Consider the following 15,953-nt stretch of genomic DNA (forward strand, 5'->3'; position numbering starts at 1 on the left):
ATGTGGGCCTACAGTTCAAATCTATAGGGTTTACAGTTAACAGTGTTTATATACTTTTCCCGTATTTGGGAGCTACTCTCTTCCCGGATCCAGCTTTCTAGTTCTTTTCCCAACTCTGACACCATTTCCCCAGACAATTCCTTGGGTCCATCTGTATATTATATGTCAGACTCAGGCAAAACCTAGCAAAGTCATGGACCCCTTGGAATATACCTAAAACAGAACTAGCTTTTTCCAAATTGGGGACTCCCCCCAAATCTTCATCTGGAATATTCTTGCCTCTAGGTTCATGATTAGTCAACGATTTCTTCTGCTTCATATCTTAATGCATTTTCAGCCACCAGGTTCCAAATGCTACCATGCTATGAATTGACCTGCCAATCCCATGTTCAGCGGGGAAGCAATTACAGAAGCCAGACTTTTCATCTTCTGGACCCCACAATGACCCTAGGGTCTATACTACCAGAGGGATAAAGAATAGGAAAGCTTTCAAAAGGGAGGATGGGATATGGAGTTCTGGTGGTGGGAATTGTGTGGAATTATACCCCTCTTATCCTGTGGTCTTGATAATATCTCCATTTTATAAATAATTTAAAAACTATAAATAATTTTTAAATAAATTAAAAATATAAAAAATTAAAAATGAAATATATTGTATGGATGAAGTCAATAAATATTATTAACCTTGTATTAGTTAATTTCTTTCCTCAACATTTTTATAAAAGATATAGGAAGACAATGTAAAGAAAATCTATTTCAAATGATAGTGTAAAAACTGTACTCGACATGGGAGGATATATGTCATGAACTTTATTGTTTCCAGTTAAGGTATAAGTAATAAAATTCCCATAATAACCTCCTCTCTTTTCCATTATGTGTGTGTGTGTGTATGTGTAACAAGGGTCATGCAAACGCATGACTTCATCACTCCATAGTTACTTTTTTTCATTCAGATTGAGATGAAGTCAGCACAGTATTGGAGCTTCTCTCAGTCCTATCTGATGAGCTCCAGTCCTCATACTTAAAATGCTGAGCATATAATTCAACAGTCATTCCTGTTAACATTTTATAGATCACTTTCTTGGTAAAATATTAACTTCCATAATGGTAGTTATTATAATTTCCCAACTTCACATATCTTCATTTTGAGTGTTATCATATTGTACTCTCATCAACTTGCCCAGTCCCTACACTATAAGGCGCTGGGTTCTGATTTATCTTAACAGCCCTTCACTTCCCTCCTTTAGAGTCTTTTGATCTGCTGTGTTCAATCATATCTGAGTTTAATCCAGTATTTCCCCTTCTTTGTTTCTTAAGTCTTCTTTCTATAAATTAGATCTTCTAGTATCTGTCCTCTGTTTAGTTTATTTCATTTTACATAATTCCTCTTTATATATATATATATATATATATATATATATATATATATTTAAATCATTCCAAATAAAAAGCAATGCATTTCAATAAAACAAAATTTATTAATTTATTTAAAAATATTCCAGGAAAATATTTTGTGATATCAAACCATTGAGTTCTCTTACTTGAATTACAGAAGTAAATAAAGAAGTATTAGGAACAAATATATAAGTCACTACCATTTTTCTAGATAAGGATGTCCCTATTTTTGCCATTTCCAAACTACACATGACTTTAGAGAGCTTTAAACTCACCTGCCTAACTTTTACAAAACGTGGTTATTTGAATAAAAATCTAATCTGATAAGTGCTTTTAAATTATAAGATACAATATAAACATTTACTTTGCATATTACATACAAGATGCTTTTCTAGCCTAAAGGAGACTGAAATTATTATAGAATTTATTTTCAGGGAGTTGGGCAGTAGTGCAGTGGGTATAAGCGCATGTGGCGCAAAGTGCAAGGACCTGCGTAGGGATCCCAGTTCGAGCCCCCGGCTCTCCACCTGCAAGGGCATTTCTTCACAGGCAGTGAAGCAGGTCTGCAAGTGTCTATTTTTCTCCCTCTCCCTCCATCTTCCCCTCCTCTCTCCATTTCTCTCTGTCCTAAGAAAAAATATATATTTATTCAGTATTGCAAAAAAAATTTGGTTCACAATATTGCAAGCAGGTACATTTTTGCTATAATGGAAATCACTAGCTATAAGTAACTAGTGACAATGGTTTTGTGATTGTCTTTCAGCAAAGTATTTTCTGTTCTGTTTAGATTCATAACTGACTCTCTGATTAACTGGGAGTGTGGTTACCTATCCCTAGTGATGGTAATATTCTTCAGAAAGTTCATCAAAATTCACCTCAGGTGTCTGCTATGATTCTCATCTTTAGTCATGATATCATGCTTCAAAGGACAGCATGATAGAAATACAGTTACTTCATGACAAGTAACAGTCCTGCTAAGAAAACCTTAGCCCTAGAAAAACATAAAAACCTTAACTCAAAGATGTGATCACTTTAAGCTCTTTTTATACTCACCTGAAACACAAAAAGCAGAATCTGAAGTTACTCAGCTGTGAAGCAACAACACTGCTGCAAGGTGATCATTGAGCTATAGTCTTGTTTTGCCATGAAATCCATATTGCCAAATGCAGTGGACTGAATAACAAAGCCAAGCTATCATACCTGGAGAAAATATTCATTTTGAAGTACAACAATGGACAACAGTGCATACTGGGATGTATGTTGATTAATGGCATTTTATAAATCCAGTCCTAATAAGTCAGCATGGTAGGACATGGTATGTATTTAAAAGAATTAGTGAACGGGCTGTAGAAATAGTACACTGTGTAGACTGTACACCCTGCCACCAACAAAATTTACCCAGGTTTGAGTTGTAGAAACCAATGGGCCTGCCCATTGAAAAAAAAAAAAAAACTAGAAAAAAACTCTATTGAAACAATGTCTGTTCTTTTTTTATATTAAATTAAAATATCTAGGAGTAGGGAAACTATGCATGGGCATGACTCTGATTTTCCCAAAGGCAAAATGAAATAAAGTATTTGTACAAATAACTATGATTAATCCATGAATATGGATTAAGCTGCTGTATATATATAGCTGCTGTAGAGGAGTCAGTATTTTAGTTATATAAAATACTTTAAAATGACCAATAGAGGGAGTTGGGTGGTGTTGCAGCGGGTTAAGCGCAAAGTGCAAGGACCAGCATAAGGATCCAGGTTTGAGCCCCTGTCTCCCCACCTGCAGGGGAGTAGATTCACAAGCGGTGAAGCAGATATGCAGATGTCTATCTTTCTCTCCCCATCTCTGTCTTCCCCTTCTCTCTACATTCCTCTCTGTCCTATCTAACAACGTCATCAATAAATAACAATAATAAAAAAATGACCAATAGATTACTAAGACATTATAGGTATTCCTCTTCATGTAGATAAACATTCACCTAATGGTTAGATTATTAAAAGCAAAATATTTAAAGTTAGTATAATTTGAGGGAAACAGGAGTGACACACATAGTAGGGTGCCCATGTGACAATGTGGAACCATTCAGAAAAGAATCAACTGGGAACAGAACAGATGAAAATAGGGATCTTATGGTGGAAAGAAGTTAGGTAATCTATTTTAAGTATATGTTTAGGGGTCCCAGGACTTGAGTAATTTTTGCTTGAGGCTGAGAGTTAACATGCAGGTGAACTAAAAGTATTGTCTGGGAAGATGGTTTCAGAGTTGAAAGTAGTGCTAGAAAGCTATATGAAGGCAGAGAATAGCTTCAAAACTTGAAGAAACTGTATACAATTGACTGTTTATCCTCATGATCTGATCCAGGGCTGATCTGTATTTATATTTAGACATCCCATACTCATGGATCAGAAGAATAAATATCATCAAAATGAATATTCTCCTCAGAGCAATATACAAATTTAATGTGATACCCATCAAAGTTCCACCAAGCTTCTTTAAGATAATAGAACAAAAACTACAATCATTTATCTGGAACCAGAAAACACCTAGAATTGCCAAAACAATCTTGAGGAAAAGAAACAGAAATGGAGGCATCACAAAACCTCAAACTTTATTATAAAGCCATCATAATCAAAACAGCATGGTACTGGAACAAAAATAGGCACACAGACCAGTGGAACAGAATTGAAAGTCCAGAACTAAACCCCCACACATATGGACATCTAATCTTTGATAAGGGGGCCCAGAGTATTAAATGGAAGAAGGAGGCTCTCTTCAGTAAATGGTGCTGGGAAAACTGGGTTGTAACATGCAGAACAATGAAACTGAATCACTTTATCTCACCAGAAACAAAAAAATCAACTCCAAATGGATTAAAGCCCTGGATGTTAGACCAGAAACAATCAAATACTTAGAGGAAAACATTGGTTATACACTTTCCTGCCTATACCTCAAGGACATCTTTGATGAAACAAACCCAATTGCAAGGAAGACTAAAGCAGAAACAAACCAATTGGACTATATCAAATTGAAAAGCTTTTGCACAGCCAAAGAAACTATCACACAAACAAAGAGACCCCTCACAGAATGGGAGAAGATCTTTACATGCCATACATCAGACAAGAGACTAATAACCAAAATATACAAAGAGCTCAGCAAACCTAGCACCAAAAAAACATGCATAAATGGGCAGAGGATATGAACATAACATTTATTCCAGAGGAGATCCAAAAGACTAACAAACATGAAAAACTGCTCCAGGTCACTGATTGTCAGAGAAATGCAAACTAAGACAACATTGAGATACCACCTCACTCCTGTAAGAATGGCATACATCAAAAAGGAGCAACAAATGCTGGAGAGGATGTGGGGACAGAGGAACCCTTTTGCATTGCTGGTGGGAATGTAAATTGGTCCAGCCTCTATGGAGAGCTGTCTGGAGAACTCTCACAAGGCTAGACATGGACCTTCCATATGACCCAGTAATTCCTCTCCTGGTGATATGCCCCAAGGACTCCATAACACCCAACCAAAAAGAGGTGTGTACTTCTATGTTCATACCAGCACAATTCGTAATAGCTAAAATCTGGAAGCAACCCAGGTGCGCAACAACAGATGAGTGGCTGAGAAAGCTGTGTTATATATACACAATGGAATACTATGCAGCTACTAAGAACAATGAACTCAACTTCTCTGACCCATCTTGGTTAGAGCTAGAAGGAATTATGTTAAGTGAGCTAAGTCAGAAAGATAAAGATGAGTATGGGATGATCCCACTCATCAACAGAAGCTGACTAAGAAGATCTGAAAGGGAAACTAACAGGAGGATCTGACTAAATTGTAAGTAGGGCACCAAAGTAAAAACCCTGTGGTGAGGGGGAGGGTGGACATGCGGCTTCCTGGGCCGGAGTGGGGGTGGGGGCGGGTGGGTGGGATGGAACACAATCTTTTGGTGATGGGAATGTTGTTTATGTATAAACGTATTAAATTGTAGTCATATAAATCACTATTTAATTAATATGAGAAGGGGGAAAATTGATTGTATGTCTAACAAAAGGACTTTTCAAAGTTAACCCAATTATCAAATAATCTGATGATAACACTAACTATCCACTGTCTTCTTGAACCCTGAGACAGTAGGAACCTCACATTTCCACTGTAGAGCCTAAACTTCCCCCAGTCCTGGGACCCTAGGGTAGGGCCCACTTTCCCATATGCTACTCCCAATTCTTATCAAATAATATTGCATCCACTGACCACAACCTAATCAATGCAACGAGTGCCACCCTGTTGGTATTCTTCATAGTGGCTTGGTCCCCTTCCCCCCCATCTCTAGTTGATTGTGGTTTGGTCCTGCTAGTTTTCGCGGGCCTGCTTGTCCCCGCCCCCAAGGAACCCTGAGAGAGTTCCAGAGTTCGAGAGTGCTTGGTGCCGCCGCGGGGGAAAGAGGCAACAGAGTTCTGTTTGGTGATTAGTTTGGATTAGTTTATGAATCATTGTTCTTGAATAAAGAAATACAGCTTCCCTGCCCAGCCGTGTGTCTACGAGTCTCTGTTACCCGCCCGTGAAGCTAGCCTGGCCAGCTAGAGCCTCTGAATTTTAACAACAAATGGCGCCCACATGGACCTGACCTGCACATCTCTCAGATAAGTGAAGACAATTTGGCTACCTATGTACTATGTTCTCTTCTGCTTGTGAAGAGATCTCCAAAGGCCTCTGTTCTTTCTTCACGAGACTGTTTTGCTGTTTCTGGAACATTTATCTCTGGACCTCTCTGTGGTTTTCACTCGCTCGGGCGCACTCAGAACAGCCAGCGGAGTCGAGAAGAGCCAGCGGGCAAGAGGCGAGGCACAGAGCTGCCTTTTCCACCTGGTGGAGCAGTCAGCCAGCCAGCAGCGCCCAGACAACCCTGTGCACCGTGCCCACAGCCCCGCAGCCCCGCAGCCCGCAGGAGGCCGACGCCAACACGCAGGAGCCTGAGGCCAGCCCACAAGAGCCAGCTCTCCGCAGCGTGGCGCAGGGACTGGACGCGTGATCTCTCCACACTGCTCGGCCACTGCGAGCAGGACAGCAGACATGGCAGGGCCATGGGGCAGGGTCGCAGCAGCCTATCATGGCCGCCACCCCAGGGCACTTCGGCCCGTGCCTTCTACAAGGCTGGCCCACCCGCCCTCGGGCTATGAATTCTATACAGATCCCGGACCTCCCGGACCCCCCGGGCTCCCTGCTGAAACTGGGCACCCTGGCCAAGATCTCCAGCTCTGGTCTGAAGGCAGACAAGCTGGAGTACGCAGAGATTCGTGCAGAGATCGCAACCTGCAAATCCTTGAAGTGGAGTTGCGCGGGAGGCCACCTCCAGATGGTGATCCCCCCAACAACTAAGACAGTACAGATTTAAATTCGTGTTTAAAATGACATGTCTTCGTAACAAAGGTTTCTCTCCTTGTGTATTAATGACCATGTTTATGTGTGTGTTTAAAGTTTGGTAAACAGTAACTTTAAGGCTAAATTCTTACTAGGCAAAGTTAAACGAATAAGGTTTTCAACATAATTCTCATAAAGATAAAATTAACTTACCTTTAAAGTCTGAGGTAAAAATTAGTTAACAATCAATATATTTTAACTAAGTTAGTCTAAACAAGACCTGCGCACACCTAGGGTGTGTCTCCATCTTGAATAGGTATAACAAAAGGTTAAATAGACTTGTTGATATGTAAAACTCTCGATTACCTTCTCTATTAGAAATGGTAGATTACACAATGGCTATGCTAATTATTCTCATGCCTGAGGTTTTCTTTCCTGTGCACACCTAGGGTGTGTCTCCATCTTGAATGGGTGTAACAAAAGGTTAAAAAGATGTTGTTGATATGTAAAAGTCTCAAATTCCTTCTCTATTAGAAATTTTAGATTGTGCTGTGGTTATGCTAATAACAAGTTTTGTTTCATAGTAAGTAAATTTCAGCCAGCTGCCTTTGGGACTCTAGGCCGTTCCCCACCCCCATGCAAATGCCTGTCCAGGCAAGTACGCCCCCCAGAGGCAAGAAATGTTTTTTTTAAGCTGATAAAGTTTTGCCCACAGAGGCAAAAAATGGCCCTCTCAGGCTTTCCCTTGGCAGCACACTGGTTCTTGTTACTTGCTTACATGTTTCTCCATGTTTGTGCCAGTTTCTTTTTTTAAAATTGCCTGTACAATATAGGTTTCTGTTCACCCCACACCCTTGATACTGTAGTCATTTAGTTAAAAGGAAAAGGGGGAATTGTTGTATGCTTTACATTGGGTTGTTCTAGCTCTCCCCCTGCCAAGAAAATTGGATCAGTCCTGCTAGTTTCGCGGGCCCGCTTGGCCCCGTCCCAAGGAACCCCGAGAGAGTTCCAGAGTTCCAGAGTTCGAGAGTGCTTGGCGCCGCTGCAGGGGAAGGAGGCAGCAGAGTTTTGTTTGTTGATTAGTTTGGTTTAGTTTATGAATCGTTGTTCCTGAATGAAGAAATACAGCTTCCCTGCCCAGCCGTATGTCTCTGGTAGTCTCTGTTACCCGCCCGTGAAGCTAGCCCGGCCAGCTGGAGCTTCTGAATTTTAACAACATACTATAAGGTAGATAAAGATGGGTACCTATCTAAAGAAGTTATAAGAACACCAACTTAAGAGAACCAAAGATGTGAAAATATATCTAGTCTATCTATAGTCTAATATACATATACATATACATATACATATACATATACATATACATACATATATATATACATATATATATATGGTTAATTATATACAAAATTTGATAACAAAAAATAACCTTTTCTCTATTTACTCTCTATACTGTAACCTGTATCTGATATGATAGAATTCAAATGTCAAGATTTAATATAATTTTTGTAACAACCCAATTAATTTAAAAGTGAATATATGATTTTGTGTACATCAGTAAATAGTAAATGCCTTTTAAATAACTATTAATTCTCTGCTGATTTACACATTCTATTGAAGAAAGCTTTTCTAAGTCTTTGGACTATAGTTCATTAAACTTCCATAGTATGCTGTCAACCATCATTCCTCCCTCTTTTCCTGACTCATTCCCACCTGACTCTTTTCTTTCAGATTTTAAAATTTTGGATTAGTGGCAAAGAAGAATTATTAGTGTTAAAAATGAATATTCACATGTATAAGGTACTGAATTTAACCCCGGACACCATATACATCAAAGTGATACTTTGCATCTCATCCTCTCTCTCATAAGATAGATAAATGTTTACATAAAGTAAAATAAAATTTGAAGGGCCAGGCAGTGGCAGACCTGGTTAAGTGCACACATTATAGTTCACAAGGACCTGGGTTCAAGTCCCTGGTTCCCAGCTGCAGGGGGAAACCTTCAGAATTGAAGCAGTGCTGCAGGTGTCTCTGTCTCTCTCCTTCTCTCCTTCCCCTCTTCCTCACATCTCCCTCTTCCTCTTCCTCCCTGTTGGGACCATATGTAAGCCTGATAGAGCTTAGGGAGAACCACCCCCGTCCTTGGATGGAGGTCTGAGAAGATAACCTCTTGGTAAGTCTCTCTCAACCGAGGTGAGCATAAGGGGGGAAACTCAGACTTGGTTTTTTCCTTCTTGACTCTCAGGCCCACAGAAACCCCAGTCGTTCCCTCCATTAACTGCAGGCCACATGGCTGCAGATTCACTTATTCAAAGTCACCTTCTGATCACAGAAGAACACACCTTAACACACACTTCATCACACACCTCAGACCCCAGACAAGAGAAATTCCAAACTATATGGCTTTTTGATACCCATCTTCTCTCTGTCTCACCCTACTAGTTTAACCCCTATGCTTCTCTCAAATTCCTTTGGATAATTAAGTTGCTTGCATCATGGAGAATAACTGTCTTGTATCTCATCAATTGCTGTCATACCAGCCCCCTACCTTAGGGGCATGCCGACTGTTAAGAAACCTGTAATTTCTGACATATTTCAGTAATATTCCCTTCGTTTTTTTTCTGTTTAACTCATGTCCACTTTGCTAATAAACGGATTCTAAGATTCTAGGCATGCTAAGAGTCCCCTGGTGTCTTTTACTTCGTGTCACCCCTGTTGTGAGCGAGAAAGAAACAGCCCGTTACCTTTCCCCTGGAGACCACCCCCACTAGAGAGAGAGAGAAACCCCAAAACCTCCCCTCTCAATTACTCTGTCTCTACCCAATAATAAATAAATATTTTAAAAATAAAATAAAATGTGAAGTGTATTATCAGATATTTCCCCTCAGTGTTCATTTATTTATACGTTTCTAGTCATGTTTGTTTGATGCCATCAGCAAAATTTTCTTTCATTTATTCCTATAGCCAAAACATAATCTAGAATTATACTGGTACAATCTATATGTATGCCAGATATGAAGAGACAAATACATTTTTAGTAAATGGAATTTATTCATGGATAATTTTATATATTTAAAAATAGCTTAAGTGATTTCCAATTAACATTTTCCTCCAAAAATATGTGTCTTCAGATAAAGTCAAAACTACAGATTCCCATAGGTAAAACTCCCTCCAAGCTTAATTTAGAAAATTTAGGGAGAAACATTAATTGTTGTCAACAATTTCTGAATGTTTTCTAAGCCAAATGACTAGGAGTCCTCTGGGAGTATCTTCATCATTAAAATTACTTAAAAGAATGAAAGGATGACAAATAGGTCATTAAAGATACACATGGGGATCCAAGATGAAGTAAATCTGTTTTGTACTTCAAGGTCCTTAGAGACTGGAGAGCTAGAACAGTTTATAGTGTTTTACAAATATCACTGATGAATATAAGTACGCTTCATGTGAGTACCATGTGTATATTAGAAAAGTACTCTAGTTATTTTGTTTAATTTTAAGGAATTATCAAGAAGAGTCAAGAAAGTTCAGTAAGAATAGAAAAATCATATAGAGAACATTTCTTTTTATATACACATAAAAATAATGTGATGAATTATTTTCCTTGAGGCAAATACATGTTTACTGAAAAAAAAATCAGTGATGAATAAGAAGTAGAATTAGATGTGTTTTATATGAGAAAGAGGAAATTCTTCTGAAACAAACAGAAAAAAAAGCAAAAATAAACCAATGAACTATTATCAAATTATCTAACATTGTAGATGACAATATCTCTCTTAAGCATAATTAAAATTTTATTTTATTTTATATATTCATTTTTGCTGCCAGGGTTATTGATGTGACTCTGAGTTTATACAGTTCCACCACACCAAATAACATATATATATATGTATATATATATAGATAGATAGATAGATACACACATACACACACACACACACACACATATATATATATATATTATGTTTTAGCAATATTCCAGAATCCTCTAAGTATTTGTATTTTTATAGATTTTAAATCTGTTGTGATCATGCTATTTTTTTTTCAGATGGAGAGTGAACATCAGAGAGGGAAAGAAACAGGAGAGACATGGCAGAACTGCTTCATTAATCATAAGTCTTACCAATCCATCGGTGCTCTCATGTGATGACTAAAGGTTACAAACCAGGACCTCACCTTCCAGGGCTATAGCAACCAGATAAATAAATAAATAAATAAATAAGTAAATAAATAAACAAACAAACAAACAATGTTGGCTCTCTGCTAGAAAATATATTTCACAATAAATTACCAAATTTTATCAAAGAACACCTGGGATTCCTGATGAGGCAAGAACATCACTATCTGATGATCCACAATTACAAGTAGCACAAGAAGAACAGGAGAGGAGGGAGAGAAGAACTCAAGCAGTAACAATGTAACACATTGCCACATTGCTGAAGGGTGCCATATTTTCTCCAAATACAGAAGGTAAATTTAAAGGTCCCTTGTGGATTAAAAGGAGCTCTGAACTGCTAGTTAGAGCTATAGAACCACAGGCTCGAATCAAACTCCAGGGAGTTGTTCAGAGGAATCAGGGAACAGAACACAGTAACCCTGTGGCATCAGGGAAGCTTATTAAACTCTATAAAGGGTCCAAGCTGCCATATTCTGGTGATATGGAGTTAGACTGCCATGAAGGTAAGTAAGGTGATTTTGACCTCACCACAGAGGTCCTACTTTCAGAAATCAGTCTGGGAAGAAAAGGAGGTCTGGGATACACAACTTCTCAGAACGGGTTTCTATTTAAGGAATATCAGTAGGTATAATACTAAATCACTTCAAGCTCCCCTTTCCCCGGCCCCCATAACTCACATACAAAGAAGAAACCAGCATTTAGTTTGGACAACAATAGAAACCAAACGAGAAGGATAAAATTAGGGAAAAAATTTAAAAAGGGCAACAAAAGGGAATAAATAAATATTACAAAAATTATAAAAAAACAAAACTAGGAAAACACTGGTTCTGCAAAACCAAGATGAAGCACAAAAACTTAATGATGTATATCCAGAAGAGCTATCAGAGAGTGTAAGAAATATATTGTTAGAGGGTAGAGGTAGGATGCATAATGATTATACAAAGAAACCCTCATGCCTGAGGCTCCAAAGTCCCAGGTTCAATCTCTTAAACCACCATAAGACAGCTCAACAGTGCTCTAGTATTAAAAATATAAAAATAAATGAACTAAATATATTGTTAGAAAATTCTAATAAATATGAAACTCTCAATTTATTATGGGTAAATGGATTACAAAAGAAATTCATGACTTTAAAGATTCATCTGATAGGAAAATGAAAGTCGTGAAAAGAGGGAAAGAAACCAGGATGACCAGGAGGTGGTGCACTAGGTTGTGTGCACATGTTACAATCTATAAAGTCCCAGGTTCAAACCCTGGGTTCCCATCTGCAGAAAGAAAGCTTATTAAGTTGTAAAACAGGGCTGCAAGGCCCTCTCTCTCTCTCTCTCTCTCTCTCTCTCTCTCTCTTTCTCTCTCTCTCTCCCCCTTTCCATTTCAGTTTCTTTCTGTCTCTATCTAGTAAATTAAGAAAGAAATAAAATAAATAAATAAATAAAATCTAAAATAACATGAAAAAGCATGAGAGAGAGAGATAGGAGAGAGAAAAGCACTGATAAGCTTGGTGTAAGGTGATGCTAGAGACTGAACCTCAGAGCTCTTAGTGTCAGGCATTAAAACTATTTGCATAATCATTGTGCTGTCTCCCCAGCTAATGCTGATGTTTTTCTAAAGGTGTAACACTGATATTTTAAACAGATGTATGGAATAATCTAGTTTTATTTCCTTTTACATTTCTGAAAGATATAATCAGATAACCTGACATTTTTAATAATTATGGGATGATCAGCTTTTTGTCATTGATTAATGAGATCATTTTAATGATATTACCTTTCACATTAATTTTCTCACACCTGTACAATAGACAACATGATTACCTACAAATATACTCTGAAATTTACCCTTTGTAGCAAATGTCTATATGTATATGTCTCTGTATTTTTATTGTGCATATATGTGTATATACAAATTATTCTGAAGAATGCACTTGCCTACATTGCTGTTTTTGCAAACTTAAAATAATGCAACTATTACATTTCTGAGTTTGCTAATTCTTATCCCACTCATTTTTTCTAATCATTATGCTACTGTTATGCTAAATACGAGAGTTTTCAGTTTTGTACTGCAGTTCTGTTGATTTAACTAATATTATTCACAGATGCTTAGTTTCTGCAGAATGCATATTTATTAAAAATATTTAAGATTTGCTTACAAATCCTTTAGATCATTTAAATATAAAGAGAATGTTAAATAGCTAGCTTAATCCAAATAGAAATCAAACCTGCAAAAAAACCCAGCATATATTTAAACCATAATGCTTCTGACTATATGCATTTATCAGTCTAATTTGTCTTGAAGGAAAATGGTTCATTTGGTAAAAAGAGATACACATGGAGATTATTTTATGAAAATTCCATACAAAAAATAAATATAACTCAAGATTTCAAGTGATAAAAAATGCCTTGTCATAAAGATATGGGCTAAATAATTCTATATACTTTTGACTTTCCAACTGGAAATTGCCAGTGGTCCACATCAATAGGAATATTATTATGAGAGACTAGGAGATACCTTATCTGGTAGAGTGTATGCACTACTGTATGTCAGGTCTTGTGTTTAGGTCCTGGCTCCATATGGCAACACCAATGTATTAAAAGAATCTCTAGAGATGATGAAGCTGCCCTGTGGTATCTCCTATCTAGCTAGCTAGCTAGCTAGCTAGCTATCATTCATCTATGTATCTATGTATCTATCTATGTATCTATCTATCATCTATCTATATATCATCTATATACTGGTCTATAGTCATGGATCATTTATGTGTAAATACAAAAGGAAAAAAAAATGACCAGAAACAGTAGAATCATGCATGTTTGAGTTTCTAGTGCCACAGAAAAGAAATCATTTTTATGACTGGCCACATTTTAGTTTTATATATCTTTAGTCTTTTTTACCTAATAGATATACTTAAAAAAATCTATAACAGGAGTCGAGCGGTAGTGCAGCAGGTTAATCGCAGGTGCCGCAAAGCGCAAGGACCGGCATAAGGATCCTGATTGGAGCCCCTCGCTTCCCACCTGTAGGGGAGTTGCTTCACAAGCAGTGAAGCAGGTCTACAGGTGTCTATTTTACTCTGTCTTCCCCTCCTCTCTCCATTTCTCTCTGTCCTATCCAACAACAACAACATCAATAATAGCTACAACAATAGAACACAACAAGGGCAACAAAAGGGAAAAAATGAATATTAAAAAAAAATTTTAAAGTATAACAACAGTGTTGCTGTGTACTATAGATACTGTGTACACATTTAACACTATAGGACTATACTACATATTCATTAATTTATTATATTATTCATGTATTGTTTCTACCTTGGGGGTATTATGAATAAGTTTGTTGCTTATATATGTGCAAAAGTTACTTTATGAAAAAAATATATGTCTTCATTATTCTTAGGTACATATATTTTAGACACAATTGCCAGGACATGGGGTAACTATATTTTTTAACTTTGGAAGAAACCCATACTCCTTTTCGAAGGGAGAGTCACTACTTTAATTTATATGCAACAACATATGACCCTTCCAGTCCTTTCCTACATCTTCATAAAGACATAAAAATGACTGATTTTTAAAACTATAGTTATCCTAATATATCCTAAACATGAATTCAGTTTACATCTGATTTATTTCTCTAGGGGCTAAGAATGTTGACCGTCTTCATTTTTTCATGCATATTTTTCTCTGAAATCATTATTTGTTGCTTTGTCTTTGCAGATTGGAAGGATCTCAATGATTAACTTCAGAAAGGCATAAGTTATTTGCTCTAAGAGATACCTAAAGGTGTCTCTGATGAATGTGAATCTTCAAGAGGGGAGGAGGGGTGAAAAATGGAGCGCACCCTTAAGGGCCAGAATCTTTTTATAGCAAAGTGTGCAATACACCATTAATTTCACCTTACGAAGTGGTTGACTTAGCAGGAAGCAGAACAGACAATGTGGAAGTGAGTGGACAACTTCAGAATATAAGAAGTGATAATAAAATCTCCATGAATTTCACATCTAAACCTAATATTTAAATTACCACTTCCTCAGCTAATTACAGATTTTCACTTAACAAATTGGAGGCAGTTTACCCAGGGGCTGTTGAGTTCTGGCTGCTTTTGCTGCTGACCCCATTCAAATTTGAGTTGCATATAAATAACTTTGCTGGATATAGTGTTCTCCAGGTGCTGGGCTAGATACTAACTATACATGAACTCTGAAATCATCAAATATCTAGTTGGAATGTGCTTCTACAAATATTCAGAGACTTAGTTAATAATTATTATTTATATTCTATTACTTAATTTATGAGTTCTTCCTGTATTCTAGATATAATTTTCTAATTAGACACGAGTTGTAAACAGTTTATGCTCGTATGTGACCTAGATTTTTAACTTATTAAATAGTCTCTTTTTGAATTGCATGATGCCATCACTGCTATACTCACCAACAAGGTCCTGGCAGTAGGCTGAATGTCCTAATTCTTATGGAGATACCATCACACATAATTTAGAGCTTTGGTGAGAAAAAAAGGATTCCTTTCTTTTTATAATTAAAGTGCTATGGCATAGCTGTCATTGACTCTTATTCCTACTGGTTTTGTGGTAGACTGTTTTTTGAACTATGAATGATTGCAAAGTTCTTATGTTGACTTTTGATTTGATAATTGTAGATCATAGATAGATAGATATAGTGTTTTAGCAATATTCCAGAGTTCTTTAAGTATTTGTATTTTTTTTAAGATTTTTTTTATAATTTATTTTCCCTTTTGTTGCCCTTGTTGTTTTACTGTTGTTGTAGTTATTATTGCTGTTGTCGTCATTGTTGGATAGGACAGAGAGAAATGGAGAGAGGAGGGGAAGCCAGAGAAGGGGAAAGAAAGATAGGCACCTACAGTCCTGCTTCACCTCCTGTGAACCGACCCCCCATGCAGGTGAGGATCCGGGGGCTCGAACCGGAATCCTTACGCTGGTCCTTGGGATTCACACTACATGCGTTTAACCTACTGCCAAGTATTTGTATTTTTAATAGATTTTAAATCTC

Source organism: Erinaceus europaeus, chromosome 3, assembly GCF_950295315.1.
Source record: "Erinaceus europaeus chromosome 3, mEriEur2.1, whole genome shotgun sequence".
NCBI classification, from domain to species: domain Eukaryota; kingdom Metazoa; phylum Chordata; class Mammalia; order Eulipotyphla; family Erinaceidae; genus Erinaceus; species Erinaceus europaeus.